Consider the following 19,944-nt stretch of genomic DNA (forward strand, 5'->3'; position numbering starts at 1 on the left):
TGATGACATGATATGCAATGCATGACACGCAAGCAATGACAAGTTAAGAAACAACGAATAACTGGAGGACACCTGGCACATCGGTCTTGGGGCGTTACAAGGGGAGAGGGGGGCCCTTCGTCTTCTTCTTCCTTGACCTCCTCCCTAGATGGGAGAAGGGTTTCCCCTCTGGTGCTTGGCCTCCATGGCGTGGGAGGGGCGAGAGCCCCTCCAAGACTGGATCTGTCTCTCTGTCTCACTCAATGGCGTGGGATTGGCGTTCTCAGATTCTACCCTTTCACCGTTTCTTATTTTTTCGGAGATCCGTAACTCCGATTGGGCTGAAATTTTAACACGATCTCTATCCGAATATTAGCTATCTTGCGGAGAAAGAAGGGCATCAACCGCCTTACGCGGTGGCCACAAGGGCCCAGGGCGTGCCCCCTGCCTCGTGGCCCCCTCGAGCATCATCTCGCGTGGATTTTTCTTCCCAAAAATCATATATATTCCAAAAAAATCTCCGTCAGTTTTTATCCTGTTTGGACTCCGTTTGATATGGATATTCTGCGAAACAAAAAACATGCAACAAACAGGAACTGGCACTGGGCACTGGATCAATATGTTAGTCCCAAAATAGTATAAAAAGTTGCCAAAAGTATATGAAAGTTGTAGAATATTGGCATGGAACAATCAAAAATTATAGATACGACAGAGACGTATCACCAGCAATGGGGAAAATTCTCTGAGGCGGCGAAAGGAAGTCTGCAGGGGGAATCTCTACTGAAGTGAACACTTACGTCGATGGTGCACTTCAAGTGGGGCGGATGATGGCGAGGCAGGAGCAGGACATAACACACAGAGTTTTCTTGGACGCCTATCTGAAGATGAAGTAAATCTATAAGGGCTCCTTACAATTGGAGGATTCTGTAAATGCAGTGATAGGAATGCATGTGCAAAACAGAGTAGTTGCAAACATAGGATTTCTGTCAACCTGGGTGTTTGGTTCACATGAATTGGAAGAACACATGAATGGAGAAATATGGTCAAATTAAAGTCAAACCATGTGAAATGACAAAAATAAGAATCGTATTATGCCAGTAATGCAATTAGTCATGTTCTTCATGCATATTAATTTGAAAAGGACGTCCAAGTGGATATTAAAATTCCTACGTTTTTTCTTTGAAAGAGACACCAAAGGAAAAAAATCCTCAAGTTTTGCTTTGCTCCATTCTTTCTAACCAAATGCATGAATAGTAGTACCATAGTAAAGTTTCCAATTCCTATATTTTCCTTCACTTTTTCTTTGAACCAGTGGCGGCAGTCTTCAACAGGCTGAAGCCTGCCCTCAAAATATTTGGTGACATTATATTTGGTCTACATTAGTATCATATAATGCCTATCTTGCTAAACCGATTAAAATTGTGGTTCAAAAGAGCACTTTGTTTTCTCCATGATAACTTTGTGACCACGATTCATTTATTTCTAGATTTGCAACCGCTTTGAATCAAAGGATCCCTGAGGGATCGACATGAATGCAGAGTAACAAAGTGATGCGACGAGTGTACAACATCTTTGGCATAGCCTTGTCAACCTCATCATCATTGGGTTGGATGTGGAGGATGGTGATGCTGGTGTGACTGTCGGAGGCGGGGAAGAAGATCTGAGGCCTCTGGAAACGGCACTGAGGGTACTGCTCCACTTTGATGGACGGTTCTATCATTGGAGCAGCTCCAGTGAGGTGTATGGTGGCGAGGCTGAAGCAGGACAAGACAGACAATGTCAATCTGAAGTTTAGGGCAAAACTGAATTTTTACTGTCGAAACTGATTGAACTAGTAGCAGAGCATTGCAATAGAAGCTTAGCGCATTCGAGCACTAGTAGTAGAGAAGAAGTGGTCTAAATCAGTAGCCGCTCTAGCAGGGAATGAACTAGTAGAGAGCAACTCGGGCAGCAGTACCACGAGCGAGTGCTAAAGCAACTACTCCTGTAGCTGCTGGAGGTCGTGCAGCAGTAGTAGTGCGAGCGAGAGCAAGAGCAGAGCAGTACCATGAACAAAGGCAAGAGTGGAGTAGCAGCGTGACCGATAGAAATAGCATCAGAGCAGCAGCATGACCAAAAGCAAGAGCGGTGCAGCAGCGCGACCGACAGCAAGAACAGAGCCATAGCGCGAGCGAGAGCCGGAGCAGTAGCAGCAGCAGCGCGAGCGAGAGTCAGAGCAACAGCAGCTAGTGCCGGTGTGGAAGTCGCGGTCGAGGAAGCATCGACATGGGGGAGAGACATCGTGGATGAAGTGGCCCGCAACGGCGCCGTCGATGGAGACCCGCCATTGCTGCTCGGTATCGAGCACCAGCAGCCCTGTGAGATCGAATAAAAGATAAAATGTAGCGGTGAGTGCACAACCTCCTTGGTGGCGCCGAGTAGGCCTCGGCTTCATCAGAGGAATTGGTGAGGGTGTTGTAGTTCCGGTGGGGTAAGTCAAGACGGCGCTGTGTTGATGGAGGTGGCGCGATAGACGAGGCGAACATCGGGGCAACTCCTTGGAGGTGGAGGACGTGGCGGCTGATCCAGTGGGACGACGAGATCGACGACGGATCCTCATCCGGTGAAGTGCATGAGGAACGGCGAGCTGTTGCGGTGGATGATGTCGTCGGGGAAGAGTCTCCGGCTGGGCGGCGGTCGGGAGGCCAACGAAGGAGCGTGGGGTTTCGCGGGTTTTGGCGGCCTCGGTGTACGAATGGAGGGGGGAGGGGACAAAGGGGAAGGTAGAGGGGAGCCATGGCTTAGGGATGCGCTTATCTGAAATGTAGGGTAAGTTACCAGCGTACCCCCACCAGTTTTGGCCACGCGATGTCGAGCCGACATTTCCGGCTGAGGGATAGAAGGGGGATTTCTGTGTCTGGGCTGCGGGAGCAATTTCGGATGAGGAGGCAGTTTTCGCCCACATCAAAATTTCAGGATAACAAGGCGCAGCGTGGGTTGAAGAGTCAGGAGTTTCACAGTAGATGAGACAAACGATACTCGAGCTTGAAAATTTCGGGATAACATGTCACGGATCCCATGTTCGACGGAACAAACTTAACGTGTACCAAAAAAACAATTCATAGAAGACAAAAGAGAGTCATGTCCCCTTTTACTATATTGCTATAAATTCCATTGAAAAAACTACAAGAAAAATGTAAAAAAATTAGGAGAACAAGATTGCCCTGTATAGTACCAAATCAATTCGCACTTCCCTCAACAACAACAAAAAACAAATCAATTCCCACCACAAGAAAGAGTCATGTCCCTCTTTATATGATTACAAATGCCAGGATCTCGAATTTCAATATTTGAATCCACGTTATGTTGAATTCGAATATATCGTTAGGTGACCTTGTAGTTTATAATGGTTGTAGTCCTAAATTTTGATCACCCATCATATATGAACATTTTACTCCACCCTATGAACATATATATTGTCGTCTACCATATGGACTAAATTTGAATCAATTTTCCTTATTTGAATACGATTAATATCAAGTTATACCACACTTTAAATATTATCTTGACAACAAAAAACATGCATATAGCAGTAATCATATTTCACTATGAACTACATGTACTAGACGATCTCCAATTTAAATATTTGTATCCATTTTATGTTCAATTCAAATCATAGTACATTGGTCTAGGTAGCGAGATGTTTGGGATAATCTAAACCCTATTTTCATATGTCTAATTTTTGGCTGAATTGGGACATGTTTTGGTATAAGCTTCTTGCAAAACTGGAGATTCTCTCAACAAGCCTCATGTTTCCGAGAGGGAACGTGTCACCTTTGTCTCCAAAACAATATATGCTGCCTCCCCCTGATTTTATTTACAGAGGCAACATAGAACTATATGAGTGCCCTGTTAAATTTTGGAATTATTCTGGGTTTATTAGGACTTTTTTATACACTAGCAAAACATGCACGTGCGTTGCAACGGGAGGGAAAACATCTTTCATACACACATCCGACAACATCAGCAAACAATATTCTTAAAGAAAAATCTTTATTTGACACAATTTCAAACAATATGAAAATCAACTTTAAGCCTCTGGTTTACATAAAACTCGTATCAACTGTTTCATGTGCACCATCGTATAGGGGTTGGTAGTGCACTATGCAAAACGGAGAAGATGATTATGTACTTGTTTTAACCTTTATGATATGGTAGTTGATAGGAATCAACATCCCCTATAGTGCCAATAATAGATTATGTGAGAGCATCAAATTGGCATATCAACTAAATTTGAATAGGGTAGAAAACATATATAATAGACATTTGTTAAATGCCCCACATAGAGAAGATATTAATTAAGTTTACATTTTGTTAAAAATTGGAATTATTCTGGGTTCGTTTGGCATATCAAATTGTCGAGGAAGCATCGACATGGGGGAGAGACATCGTGGATGAAGTGGCCCGCAACAGCGCCGTCGATGGAGACCCGCCATTGCTGCTCGGTATCGAGCACCAGCAGCCCTGTGAGATCGAATAAAAGATAAAATGTAGCGGTGAGTGCACAACCTCCTTGGTGGCGCCGAGTAGGCCTCGGCTTCATCAGAGGAATTGGTGAGGGTGTTGTAGTTCTGGTGGGGCAAGTCAAGACGGCGCTGTGGGGATGGAGGTGGCGCGATAGACGAGGCGAACATCGGGGCAACTCCTTGGAGGTGGAGGACGTGGCGGCTGATCCAGTGGGACGACGAGATCGACGACGGATCCTCATCCGGTGAAGTGCATGAGGAACGGCGAGCTGTTGCGGTGGATGATGTCGTCGGGGAAGAGTCTCCGGCTGGGCGGCGGTCGGGAGGCCAACGAAGGAGCGTGGGGTTTCGCGGGTTTTGGCGGCCTCGGTGTACGAATGGAGGGGGGAGGGGACAAAGGGGAAGGTAGAGGGGAGCCATGGCTTAGGGATGCGCTTATCTGAAATGTAGGGTAAGTTACCAGCGTACCCCCACCAGTTTTGACCACGCGATGTCGAGCCGACATTTCCGGCTGAGGGATAGAAGGGGGATTTCTGTGTCTGGGCTGCGGGAGCAATTTCGGATGAGGAGGAAGTTTTCGCCCACATCAAAATTTCAGGATAACAAGGCGCAGCGTGGGTTGAAGAGTCAGGAGTTTCACAGTAGATGAGACAAACGATACTCGAGCTTGAAAATTTCGGGATAACATGTCACGGATCCCATGTTCGACGGAACAAACTTAACGTGTACCAAAAAAACAATTCATAGAAGACAAAAGAGAGTCATGTCCCCTTTTACTATATTGCTATAAATTCCATTGAAAAAACTACAAGAAAAATGTAAAAAAATTAGGAGAACAAGATTGCCCTGTATAGTACCAAATCAATTCGCACTTCCCTCAACAACAACAAAAAACAAATCAATTCCCACCACAAGAAAGAGTCATGTCCCTCTTTATATGATTACAAATGCCAGGATCTCGAATTTCAATATTTGAATCCACGTTATGTTGAATTCGAATATATCGTTAGGTGACCTTGTAGTTTATAATGGTTGTAGTCCTAAATTTTGATCACCCATCATATATGAACATTTTACTCCACCCTATGAACATATATATTGTCGTCTACCATATGGACTAAATTTGAATCAATTTTCCTTATTTGAATACGATTAATATCAAGTTATACCACACTTTAAATATTATCTTGACAACAAAAAACATGCATATAGCAGTAATCATATTTCACTATGAACTACATGTACTAGACGATCTCCAATTTAAATATTTGTATCCATTTTATGTTCAATTCAAATCATAGTACATTGGTCTAGGTAGCGAGATGTTTGGGATAATCTAAACCCTATTTTCATATGTTTAATTTTTGGCTGAATTGGGACATGTTTTGGTATAAGCTTCTTGCAAAACTGGAGATTCTCTCAACAAGCCTCATGTTTCCGAGAGGGAACGTGTCACCTTTGTCTCCAAAACAATATATGCTGCCTCCCCCTGATTTTATTTACAGAGGCAACATAGAACTATATGAGTGCCCTGTTAAATTTTGGAATTATTCTGGGTTTATTAGGACTTTTTTATACACTAGCAAAACATGCACGTGCGTTGCAACGGGAGGGAAAACATCTTTCATACACACATCCGACAACATCAGCAAACAATATTCTTAAAGAAAAATCTTTATTTGACACAATTTCAAACAATATGAAAATCAACTTTAAGCCTCTGGTTTACATAAAACTCGTATCAACTGTTTCATGTGCACCATCGTATAGGGGTTGGTAGTGCACTATGCAAAACGGAGAAGATGATTATGTACTTGTTTTAACCTTTATGATATGGTAGTTGATAGGAATCAACATCCCCTATAGTGCCAATAATAGATTATGTGAGAGCATCAAATTGGCATATCAACTAAATTTGAATAGGGTAGAAAACATATATAATAGACATTTGTTAAATGCCCCACATAGAGAAGATATTAATTAAGTTTACATTTTGTTAAAAATTGGAATTATTCTGGGTTCGTTTGGCCTTTTTTACCTATTAATTGAGTTTTTTGACATTTAATGTGCATAATTCAAATTTGAACTGCAAGCACAAGCTTCGGTGCACAAAAGTTGGTTGAAAAATCACATGTGTGTCCTTGGGTGAATTTCTAGGTCCCATGCAAGAAATGGGAATGAAATTCAAACATCTGGGCATCGTGATTCTGCCGAGAACATTGAGAAACTTGGTTTTTAAATTCCTGTAAATCCAAAACTCTCTTGGAAATCATGAAACTTGGCATGGTGTCATGTCATGGAACTAACATGTTGTGGTAAAAAACATGGCCGAATTGGAACAATTTTTGGTATAAGCTTCTTGCAAACCGGAGCTTCTCTCAAGAAGGCTCGTGGTTCTGAGAGGGAACATGTCACCTTTGTGTGCGTAGCTATATACGCTGCCCCTTGATTTTCTTTACAGAGGCAACATAGAACTATATAGTGTCATGTTAAATTTTGGGATTAGTCTTGGTTTGTTTGGCCTTTTTATACATTAATTGAATTTCTGGTCATTTAATGTGCATAATTCAATTTTGAACTACAAGCACATTCTCCATGCACCAAAGTTGGTTGAAAAATAACATGTGTGTCCTCGGGTGAATTTCTAGGTCCCATGCAAGAAATGGGAATGAAATTCAAACATCTGGGCGTCATGGCTCGGTTGAGAACATTGAGAAACTTGGTTTTAAAATTCTTGTAAATCCAAAACATGCCAAAAAATCATGAAACTTGGCATGTTGTCACGTCATGGTAGTAACATGCTGTGGTAAAATATTTGGCCGAATTGGAACAAATTTTGGTAGATGCTTCTTGCAAACCGTAACTTCTATCAATAATGCTCATGGTTCTGAGAGGGAACGTGTCACCTTTGTGTATGGAACGATATAGGCTGCCCCCTTGATTTTATTTACAGAGGCAACATAGATCTATAAGAGTGTCGTGTTAAATTTTGGAATTATTCCGGGTTCATTCGTCCTTTTTTATACATTAATTGAGTTTCTGATCATTTAATGTGCATAATTCGAATTTGAACTACAAGCACATGCTCTAGTGCACCAAAGTTGGTTGAAAAATCACATGTGTGTCCTCGGGTAAATTTCTAGGTCCAATGCAAGAAAAGGGAATGAAATTCAATCATCTGGACGTCGTGGCTTGGCTGGAAACATTGAGAAACTTGGTTTTTAATTCCTGTAAATCCAAAACACACATGAAAATCATGAAACATGGCTTCGTGTCATGGCATGGCACCAACATGTTGTGGTAATTTTGATGTCCGATTTGCGAAGGCGCACACATTAACAATCAACAAAGTCATTTGGAACAAGTGTTGTCATGTTACAATCGGAAACACAAGTATTATTGAAACCGTGGGCGTTCTACTTACCATTTACGTGCCGCCATGTGTCATTTTTTATTAGCTAGGAGGCGCCTTGCACGGTAGCTATTTGAGTATAGGAGGCGTTCGATCAGACCCCTGTGCGTACTTATCGGGAGGAGAGCCCTTTGACCTCCGTCTACCACCCACCTCTCTCCTAAGGTCTCCATGAATGGTGCCCGAGCCCCTGTTTAATGGCGTGGCTATGTATCACTCGACTGAGATTTAAGAGAGGAAAAAGAAAATCTAAAAAGAAAATTTTGCACGGATCTTGATGTAAGATGCGACAGACCTATATAGCATCTACTGCGACTTATAGCAATATTGATGAATATATAAGGATGACAGTAGTGGATAATAATTGTCTTACATAATTAGGAAGACAATTAAAAAAACCACATGCAGATACGCCCAAAATACACAAGGGCAAAAGAAGAAGGAAGACACATACAACGACTTGGCTCGCTGACCTCTACTTTCTTGATTCACTACAGGTCGCGGAGACTAGTTCCCGCGACGAGCGGCGATGATCTCTTTCATCAGTTTCATCTCCTTAACACGCTTCTTGGCAGCATCCAAGGAATCCTTCAGCAGCCTTTCGCGCTCGATGCAGAGCATGGCATTCTCGTCCATAAGTATCTTGACGATGACGTCTGTCCTCTTCAACAAGGTTGCGATCTCCTCCGCCTGCTTCGCCCTTCCGGCCCGGAGCTTTGCATTGCCCTCCCGTAGTTGCTGGAGGACGCCGGTAGCCTGTTCAAACGAGGCTTTCATGTCATCCTGCAACCTCGTCCAGCTAGAGATCTAATCCATTTGGCTACGGATGATCGCATGCATGCGCCTGTAAGAGTTGTCGCCTGCCTGCGAGACATTTTCCCAGGCTGATGCGGCATGGTGGGACATCTGTGCTGCATTCACGGCGCGACGGGACATCTCTGCTGCTTCCACGGCACAACCGGACCAGTGTGCTACATCAACAACACGGCGGGACCTCTGTGCTACTTCGGCGGCACGGTGGGACCTCTTTGCTACTACTTCCGCACGGCAGGACATGCCGGCTGCTTTTGCGGTGAGGCGGGACATCTCTCGTGCTTCCGCTTCCATGCTCGCCTCTCCCTGGTGGTAATCTGCTGACCCAAAACTCACGCTGGCCATGCCAGACCCAAGGGAAGGATGCTGAATGACTTGTTTGTTTTTGTGGATGAGGAGTTGAGGAGGAATGTGCATTCATCTTGGCATAGTATTATTTATAACCGAGTACTAATACACTCCTAAGTGGGAAAACATTTAGGTTGTGATCGGTGTGAAAATGTTTGCAATTAAATATAGTGTGGTAGTAATTTGGAATGTGACGAGACGCAAGCTCAAAATTTATTGACGGTTCTAGTTTCGAAGTGCACTACTGTCCCGAATGGCGTAACATGGGCACGTGTTCTCAGTCGTGGTGTAGCATATGCCATGGTACTTCTTTTTCTACTGTTGTGTATGTGCAATAATTGGCACTGTCAAATACATATCTTACAATTATTGGGGCATTCGACAGGAATAGCCTCGTGGCGAGCTATAGAGTAGTCTTTTTTTCACACACATTACATGGACACATATCATCTCTCTCCCTCTTTCCCACGCACACACCTACTCTCTCGGGTCTTCTCGCACGCACCATCTCTATCTCCCTAGGTCGATGCCACCCACATACACTTGTACTCTGAGTTTAGTACGTTATACAAGAAGAGAAGAGGTGCACACATGCACTCGTCCTCTCTCACACACGCATATGTAGCTACGAATTGTAGTGTTCTCAACCATCTGATTGGCTCTATCATAGGTTACCCATTGCTCCTGGGCATTGAGATTGAGAACTTTAAAACGTGGAGGATAAGCTAGAGGTGCGAGGTTTTGGTTAATGTGCAGGCCGCACACGACAACAACACAACAAGAGCTTCATCTGCCTGGTGTGCTGTCGGGTGAGTTGTCCATGTATAAACACAACCAGGCACTCCTTGGTATCTGCGCCTCGACTTATGCGTATAGAAATTAGGGTCAGAGGGAGTACTAGTATTAGTACTACTACCTTGATGTGTCGCGTCAACTCGCACAAGTATGCAACACTTCCTAAAGAAACAAGCATATAAGCTGTTATACTTCTTACCCAACGGATCTTTATATCCAACAGACACAAAATATCCATTCGACTATTGGAAATTACTTTAACCGCTGATCTGATGTCAAAGTAATTGCTGCATTGCCATCAAAACCAACCATCTCTTAGGCTAAAGTAGGCCAAGCTAACCCCTATATTAGCATATTACTAATATAAACATAAGGCACTATAGAATCATTTAGGAGGTGAGCTTCTCAATCTGAATGTGGAGGGACACCGTCCTCGACAACCCAGCCCCGGCCAGCAGCTTGGGCAGAACTGTGAAGAAGGTCAGCTCCTGCACGGTGACGTCATTGGGATCCTTGCTTCTTTTCACCTCCATTTCCACCTTGACGGCGTCGGTCTTGCCTTTGGGCTCCCACGGCGGGCCGTTCGCCTACAGCTTGGCCACATAGTGTGGCAGTGGGGACGCCCCCGCTCTGATGCAGACACTCGACATAGCGAGAGGCGTGCCAATGTCGAGCATGCCGCCGACCAATAAAAACGCCTGGCCGTCCTCCTCCACGAACAACAAGAGACGTGGCTCCGACAGTGGCACTTGCAGTTGGAGCACCTGTCGTACTAGATCCTATGCACGGGCATGGGATACACGGTGCTGATGTGGTGGGTGAGTGTCGGCGGCGGGCCTTCATAGCTGCAGACGAGCACGGGGCATTTACAGGGCGCAAGCGGACACACGCTCTAGTGATCGACGAGCTTGTAGTAATCGACATAGATCCCATAGCCTTCGTGCCGGCACTCCACCCTCACCAAGGAGAGGACGGCGTCCACCGCCGTGTTTTACATGTAGAAGCCACCGTTGCGCTCGCACTTCTGGCACGACCGCTGGTTCCCGGGGCGCTCGCCGCGGCAGTCCATGCAGGCCAGTGCCCTCCCTTGCACTTCACAAATCAATCGAACAACACATCAATCAAGAAACCTACACCTTGCTCAATCAGCCGAACGGATGAGGTGTATTCGAACCTCATACACTGGAGGCTACAAGGGGCGGAGGCACAAGGGGTAGTGGAGCAAGGTGAGGTCCATAGAGACCATAGAGAGCTCCATCATCAGGTCATGTTCCATCGACATGATCTCGCCCTCGTCGTGCACAAGCATCTCTCGCTTTAGGGCCAGGGCATTACAAAGTTTTACCATCACATATTCATACTACTTCAAGGTGTAGTAAATCAACAAATGCAAGTATCAAAAGGAAAGTCACGGCATGCATGCATGCATTGTAATTAATGAATCGATAAATGATGTCTACTACACAACCTTCTTCTTGTAGACGTTGTTGGGCCTCCAAGTGCAGAGGTTTGTAGGATAGTAGCAAATTTCCCTCAAGTGGATGACCTAAGGATTATCAATCCGTAGGAGGCATAGGATGAAGATGGTCTCTCTCAAGCAACCCTGCAACCAAATAACAAAGAGTCTCTTGTTTCCCCAACACACCCAATACAAAGGTAAATTGTATAGGTGCACTAGTTCGGTGAAGAGATGGTGATACAAGTGGTATATGGATGGTAGATAATAGTTTTTGTAATCTGAAAATATGAAAAGAGCAAGGTGACGAATGATAAAAGTGAGCGTAAACGGTATTGCAATGTGTGGAAACAAGGCCTAGGGTTCATACTTTCGCTAGTGTAAGTTCCCTCAACAATACTAACATAATTGGATCACATAACTATCCCTCAACATGCAACAAAGAGTCACTCCAAAGTCACAATAAAGGAGAACGAACGAAGATATTACGGTAGGGTACGAAAATACCTCAAAGTTATTCTTTCCTATCAATCCGTTGGGCTATTCCTATAAGTGTCACAAACAGCCCTAGAGTTCGTACTAGAATAACACCTTAAGACACATATCAACCAAAACCCTAATGTCACCTAGATACTCCAATGTCACCTCAAGTATCCGTGGGCATGATTATACGATATGCGTCGCACAATCTCAGATTCATCTATTCAACCAACACATAGAACCTCAAAGAGCGCCCCAAAGTTCTACCGGAGAATCACGACGAAAACGTGTGCCAACCCCTATGCATAGGTTCATGGGCGGAACCCGCAAGTTGGTCACCAAAACATACATCAAGTGGCACATGGTATCCCATTGTCACCACAGATATCCACGGCAAGACATACATCAAGTGTTCTCAAGTCTTTAAAGACTCAATCCGATAAGATAACTTCAAAGGGGAAACTCAATTCATTACAAGAGAGAAGAGGGGGAGGAGAAACATAAGATCCAACTATAATAGCAAAGTTCACAATACATCAAGATTGTATCACCTCAAGAACACGAGAGAGAGAGATCAAACACATAGCTACTGGTACATACCCTCAGCCCCGAGGGAGAACTACTCCCTCCTCGTCATGGAGAGCACCAGAATGATGAAGATGGCCACCGGAGAGGGATTGCTCCCTCCGGCAGGGTGCCGGAACGGGTCTAGATTGGTTTTCGGTGGCCACGGAGGCCTCTGGTGGCGGAACTCCCGATCTATTGTGCATTTTGGAAGTTTTAGGGTATATGGAGTTATATAGGCAGAAGAAGCACGTCAGGGGAGCCACGGGGGCCCCACGAGACAGGGTGGAGCGCCCTAGGGGGTGGGCGCGCCCCCACCCTCGTGGGCAGCTCCCGTATCTTCTGACGTGGGGTCCAAGTCCATCAGGTGTGTTTCCTTCCAAAAATAACTTCTCCAGTTGATTTCATTCCGTTTCGACTCCGTCTGATATTCCTTTTCTTCAAAACACTGAAATAGGCATAAAACAACAAATTTGGGCTGGGCCTCCGGTTAATAGGTTAGTCCCAAAAATAATATAAAAGTGGATAATAAAGCCCAATATTGCCCAAAACAGTAGATAATATAGCATGGAGCAATCAAAAATTATAGATACGTTGGAGACGTATCAATAAACACAAATTATTGAAATATATCGAGTGCACTGCTTTGATGTGTCGCGTTAACTCATACAACAAGGAGAAGTTTGATTACAACACCCTCTCCCTCGCCCATGAGCATGGTGGCTTGTAGGACTAGGAGAAGCTTTCACTACACGCTCTCCCTCCCGCATGCGGTTGACATGCAGCAGTTCATTCGGTGTCAGATGGCTATAATCATACTGTACTACTCCACTGAAGTAGTACCATCATTGTTAGACTTCCTGAAGAGGTGAAGAGCCTAGCGCAACCCGGACGCTCATGTGGCAGTTTCATGTGTAGAGTAGTCTAGGATAGCATGTACCGTGCCACTAAGCTTAAAATTATTTGGGTCGGCTCCATGCTATGAGGCCGTCTGAAAGCATTTTTTGATTAAAATAATCTTTTAGCCCTACCTGTCATCCTGGTGATTGTAGTTTGCACGCTCATCTGGTCAAGACAGGAATATATATTTTAATTTGTGGTGGGGTAAATGTTAGAGGTTGTAGCAAATATATTGTACACTTTGGGTCTTTTAGCCAAATTTAGAGGCAAGCATGTGGGGCCAGTTCTATGATGTGTCGCGTAAATTCGTACAACGAGGAGAAGCTTGATTTTACTACTACATGCCATCTCCCTCGCCAATGCGAGCGGTGGCTCACAGACAAGGATAGGCTTTTGCTTACTACAACAAGCTATCCCTCCTGCATGCGGTGGACGGACATGCAGTAGTTGATTCGATACTTTAGAAATAGTAACATCATTGTTCATCTTCTCGAAGAGGCAAAGAGCCAAGCGCAAGCCGAACGTGGTAGTTGCGAACACTCGCGTGGCAGTCTTTGTGTAGGGGTGGGGCGTGGTGCGGAGCCTTGGAGCACGCATATAGCCAGGCTCTTGCATGAGACAAAATTGCTATGTAAGCAGGCTATAAGCCCACTATTGTAGTACTTGCTAGTATAGCCTTGTAAACCGGAAAGGAGTATTTGCCTTTCTAGAGATTTCAACAAGTGACTACACCCTAAATGAGTACATTTGGAGCAAAATGAGTGAATCTACACCGTAAATAAATACGTAGTTTTCTCGTTTTCCTCACCGGCTTGGTCGCGATGCACAGTATTGAGTATATTAGTACTGACTAATATCTTTTTGACACGCATTTACATTGACACGGCTTGAATGCCAATGACGAGAGGGTAGTGGTTCTCGAAACATTGAATGATCAATGATGCCTCCGGATTCAATTAGCATGCAGAGGTAGGAGTAAGTAATTGGAGAAGTAGAGTGGAGCCAACACGATGTGAATGCAACGCGGTTTGGACTCTCATATAAAGGCGCCCCACCACTCCAATCCATCTACTCCTAGTCTCTGCGCAACACTACCCACTCCAATCCAAGACCAAGACCAAGTGACCAGAAGCCACAAGCATCTATGGCGTCAATGGATGCGTACGATAGTCAGCTGCTTCTGCTTATGTCATAGCCCTCGTCGAGGCCGGCTTCGCCTCTTCCATGTGCCGGATGATGGTCGACTCCATCCGTAGGTTCACTGCTATCAAGAAGCACGCAGACGACCTTGCCATACTGCTCCAACCCGCGCGCCCAGGCTCCTCGTTGCCTGCCACCCTCATCGGGCTCCAAGGTGACGAACTCTTTGAAGCACAGGATGAAGAATGCGCACCTCAAGGCCGCGCTCGCCATGCAGCGCCTCTCCATGCAATAAACCGTCAATATGCACATCCACGTCTATGAGGAAATCGTATACATAGGCCACTACAAGGCCAGCAAGGACATAAATACGTTGGTCTTCTTCTAGCAGCTGGAATCTTTGGACACCATTGTTCAGAAGCACGTCGACCTGGCCACAAAAGCGGCTGCTACTTAGCCGCCGTTCGGTGGACCGGCGCCCTGTAACACCCACAACGATGCTATATCTCCCACGTGTCGGGGCACGACTTAGAGGCATAGCCGCATGGTACTTCTGTCGCAAGAGGGGTAACCTTTACACATCCCATGTACTGAATAAGAAAGGGATAAAGAGTCGGCTTACAATCGCCACTTCACACAATACCTAAAAGTCATACATCATCAAAGGTACAATCAAAGGTCCGACTACGGAACGAAAATAAAGAAAGACCACCCCAAATGCTAGATCCCCGATCGTCCCAACTGGGCTCCTCTACTGATCATCCGGAAAAGAAACATAGTAACGGCCCGAATCCTCGCCGAACTCCCACTTGATTTCGGTAGCATCCCCTGCACTGGCATCATCGGCACCCGCATCTGTTTGGAAGTATCTGTGAGTCATGGGGACTCGACAATTTCACACCCTCGCGATCACGACTATTTAAGCTTAAGGGTAGTGAGGTGGAGCTGCAGCAAAGCACTAAGCATATATGGTGGCTAACATACGCAGAAGAGAGCGAGAAGAGAAGCACAACATGGTGGAGAAGCTATAAGTGATCAAGAAGTGATCCTGAAACTACTTACGTTCAAGCATAACACGACACCGTGTTCTATTCCCGGACAATGCCGAAAAGAGACCATCACGGCTACACACGCGGTTGATTCATTTTAATTAAGTTTAGTGTCAAGTTCTCTATAACCGGATGTTAACAAATTCCCATCTTCCCATAACCGCGAGCACGGCTGTCGAAAGTTCAAAAGCCTACAGGGGTGTCCCAAGTTAGCCCATCACAAGCTCTCATGGTCAACGAAGGATATTCCTTCTCCCGGGAAGACCCGGTCAGTCTCGGCATTCCGGTTGCAACACATTTCGACAATGGTAAAACAAGACCAGCAAAGCCGCCCGATGTGCCGACAAATCCTGATAGGAGTCGCACATATCTCGTTCTCCGGGAACACCTGATAGGTCAAGCTACGAGTAAAACCAACCCTCGAGTTGCCTCGAGGTGGCCCCGCAGGCTGCCCGTTTCGGACCAACACTCAGAGGAGCACTGGCCCGGTGGGGGGGGTTAAAATAAAGATGACCCTTGAGTCTGCAGAACTCAAGGGAAAGGTATATGGTGGTAGGTAGGCAAATGGTGAAACCAAGGTTGGGCCTTGCTGGAGGAGTTTTATTCAAGGCGAACTGTCAAGGGTTCCCATAACACCCAACCGTGTAAGGAACGCAAAATCCAGGAACATAACACCGGTATGATGGAAACTAGGGCGGCAAGAGTGGGACAAAACACCAGGCATAAGGCAGAGCCTTCCACCCTTTACCAAGTATATAGATGCATTAAAGTAAATAAGAGATAATAATGATATCCCAACCATATCCATGTTCCAACAAGGAACAAACTTCATCTTCACCTGCAACTAGCAACGCTATAAGAGGGGCTGAGCAAAGCGGTAACATAGCCAAAGAACGGTGTGCTAGGAAAGGTGGGTTAGAGGATTGACATGGCAATATGGGAGGCATGATATAGCAAGTGGTAGTTAGCGTGGCATAGCAATAGAGCGAACAACTAGCAAGCAAAGATAGAAGTGATTTCGAGGGTATGATCATCTTGCCTGCAAAGTACTCAGTGTTAACGAAAGCTTGATCCTCGTTAGCGTACTCAACAGGTTCCTTGATCACGTACTCGTCTCCCAGCTCTACCCAAAGCAAAGAACACAAGCAAAGGACCAACAATCAATCATGGTGCAATGCACAAGCAACATGATGCAAAACATGGCATGATATGCGAGATGTGATATGCAATACATATGCGTGCTCCGGAAGGAAAAGAATGATCAAGGCATCAACTTGGCAAACCAAGTGTTCCGCTGGAAAGATGAGATGATTTCAGTCGAAATCGATATAAGGATCAATGGAAACGGATGCACGGTTTGCAAATGGCAAGCAAAACAATAATGGCACAATTCTATGATTAACAACATGATGCGATTTAGAATGCAACAAGAAACTAAGCTACTACACTCCAACATAGCAACAAAGCATATGGCAGTGATGTACAAGTGATGCTTGACAAAACAGGAACACTGAGCTATGGCTAAATCACACAAGAGCTGGTTCTAACAAGCATGGCAAAAGTGCAAAAGATATCAGCATCACAGGCTTTGTGAAAATACTAACATGCCAGGAATAACATCAGGAAGCCATGTTTAGAGCAAGCAAAAAACATGCTAAAAGAACATATCATAGCAAACAAACGCATGCCATGAATCTACTGAATGCATAGAACAAAAGTCCCTTACTGATCATGAGCCAAAAAGGCACAGAAGATATGATGGCACCCATGTAAATGTAGCAAGTTTTATTAACAGTTTCAGACTTAGCAGAAAACAGAGGATGGCATAAACAGAATTAAGAAGGCAACTTTGCCAGCTCAAACCACTCATCACAAAGACTTGAATGACAAGATATGCATACTAACAGCAAGAAGACATGTTCATGAAGCTAACTATGGCAAGAGCAAGTTCAGATCATGCATGAATCACTACTAACAACCATGGCAAAATTGAATAACATGTAAAGAATCCGCTAGGAGCATTTTATAGCAAATGTACAACAATATTAAGACACGATAGGGCGCTCCATAATTTCAAACAGGGGCATGGATGGATAGAGTATAACCATATGTTTCAAACACCCTTACTGAGGATACTCAAAACAAGCATGGATCTCACTGTAGCATCATGTTTACATCGTATCAAAATAACAGCAGGCACAAGACTTAGCAAAATCCTAAGACCCTGAAATCAGCAATATCACGAAGGCTACTTTGCATGCTTGTGCTAGTCACCACATTGATCACAAAAATACATGGCAAACACCTATGTAAAGATGGCATGGCATAGTTCAAAACACATGCAGAGCTCATGCCCATATGATGCACACATCAAATGTGACAAAAATGACAAATCATCATAATCTAATAAGTAACAGCAGGAAACATTTTGTAGCACTCTTGCATCAATGATTTGGGCATCCAGATGAACTCAAACAAGCATGCCACAATGGAATGAAATTGAGAGAATCTGACAATGAACGTTTTGATATATCATGCGCATGAAACGGAGCTGCGGTCAAGGAGTTATGATGCAATGAACAGGGGCATAAAAATGATACAGAGAAAAGACTTGGAGGAAAAAGAGACCTCCTAGATCTAGGGTTTGACCCCGGGCGGCGAACCGAGGCGGATCCGAGCTCTCGCCGGAGTGGATGGAGATGGCCGGACGGGCGAGGTTCGCCGGATCCACGCGAGGGGTTTGCCAAATCCGGGTCGGCATTCCACGGCGGAGGCGGCGGGCAGCGGCCGGGCGCGGGAGGCGCCGGCGACTTGGGCGGCGGAGGGAGGAGGCGCGGCGAGCCGGGCGGTTGGCGGTGGGGACCGGGCTCGGAGGGCCCTGCGCGGGCCCAGGCGGGCCGGCGAGTGAGGCGCGGTGGCGGGGAGGGCCGGCGTGACGTGGCAGGCGGCGGTTGGCTACGAGCGGCAGTGGGATCTCGTCCAGCGGCGCGTGGACATGTCCGGCGCGGAGAGAGAGTTGGATCTAGGGTTTTCGCCCGAAAATTGTGCGGGGTGCACATATTTATAGCTAGGAGGAGGTAGGAGTGTCCAAATGGAGTGTAGTTTTCGCCCACACGATCGTGATCCGATGACGGAGGACATGGGAGTGGTTTGGATGTGTTATTGGGCCATTTTGGAAGGGTGTTGGGCTGCAACACACAAGAGGCTTTTGCAGTTACCAGGTTAACCGTTGGAGCATCAAACAGACTCCAAATGGCACGAAATTTGATAGGTGGTCTACCAGTGGTGTACCAAGGCCACTTGACATATCCTGGTCCATTCCGAGAACGTTTAACACCCGCTCATGAAAAGAGACAAAAAGGGTATGCCGGTGCACGTGGGAGTGTCGGATTGCAAAACGGACAACGGGGAAAATGCTCGGATGCAAGAGACGAACATGTATGCAAATGAGATGCACATGATGACACGATATGAAATGCAGGACATGAACAAAATGCAAAACAAATTCAAAACCCAACCACGAAGGGAATCTCATAACTTAAAGCCGAAAATGGCAAGAGTTGGAGTTACAAATATGGCAAGTTACATCCGGGGTGTTACAACACTCCACCACTACGAAAGGATCTCGTCCCGTGATCTAGGACTGAAAGAACTCCGGATATTCAGAATGGAGGTGGTCCTCGTGTTTCCAGGTGGCTTCTCGGTTGGAATGGTGTGACCACTTTACTTTCAGGAATTTGATAGACTTGTTGCGAGTCTTGCGCTCGGTTTCTTAAAGAATAGCAACGGGATGCACATAATAAGACATGTCTTCTTGGAGATCAATCTCTTCGAAGTTGATGGTGCGCTCAGGAGTCTTGAAGCACTTGTGAAGCTGTGACACATGAAACACGTCGTGCACATTTGCGAAGTTTGACAGAAGCTTAAGTTGATAGGCGAGATCGCCTCTTTTGCCAATGATCTTGAAAGGACCCACGTATCTAGGGGCAAGCTTCCCTTTGATACCGAAGCGACGAGTGCCTTTCATTGGAGAAATGCAGAGGTAGACATGGTCTCCGATCTCGAAAGCCAAGTCACGGTGCTTGCTATCATGGTAACTCTTCTGGCACGATTGCATGGCTTTGAGATTTTCATGGATGACTTTACACATTTCTTCAGCTTCTGTAATTAAGTCATTGCCAATAAGTTGGCGTTCACTAGTCTCTGACCAATTAAGAGGAGTACAACAGTTTCTGCCATAGATAATCTCGAATGGGGCCTTGCCCGAACTCGCTTGGAAACTGTTGTTGTAGGAGAACTCGACATATGGAAGACAATCTTCCCATTTCATATCGAAGGAAATGACACAAGCCCTGAGCATATCTTCAAGGATTTGATTGACTCGCTCGACTTGGCCACTAGTTTGAGGATGGAAGGCTGTGCTGAAGTGAATGTTGCTGGCCATGGCCTTCTGGAAGGAGTCCTAGAACTTAGAAGTGAAGATTCTTCCATGATCTGAAGATA

This window comes from Triticum dicoccoides, chromosome 2A (genome assembly GCF_002162155.2).
Source record: "Triticum dicoccoides isolate Atlit2015 ecotype Zavitan chromosome 2A, WEW_v2.0, whole genome shotgun sequence".
In the NCBI taxonomy this organism is placed as follows: Eukaryota; Viridiplantae; Streptophyta; class Magnoliopsida; order Poales; family Poaceae; genus Triticum; species Triticum dicoccoides.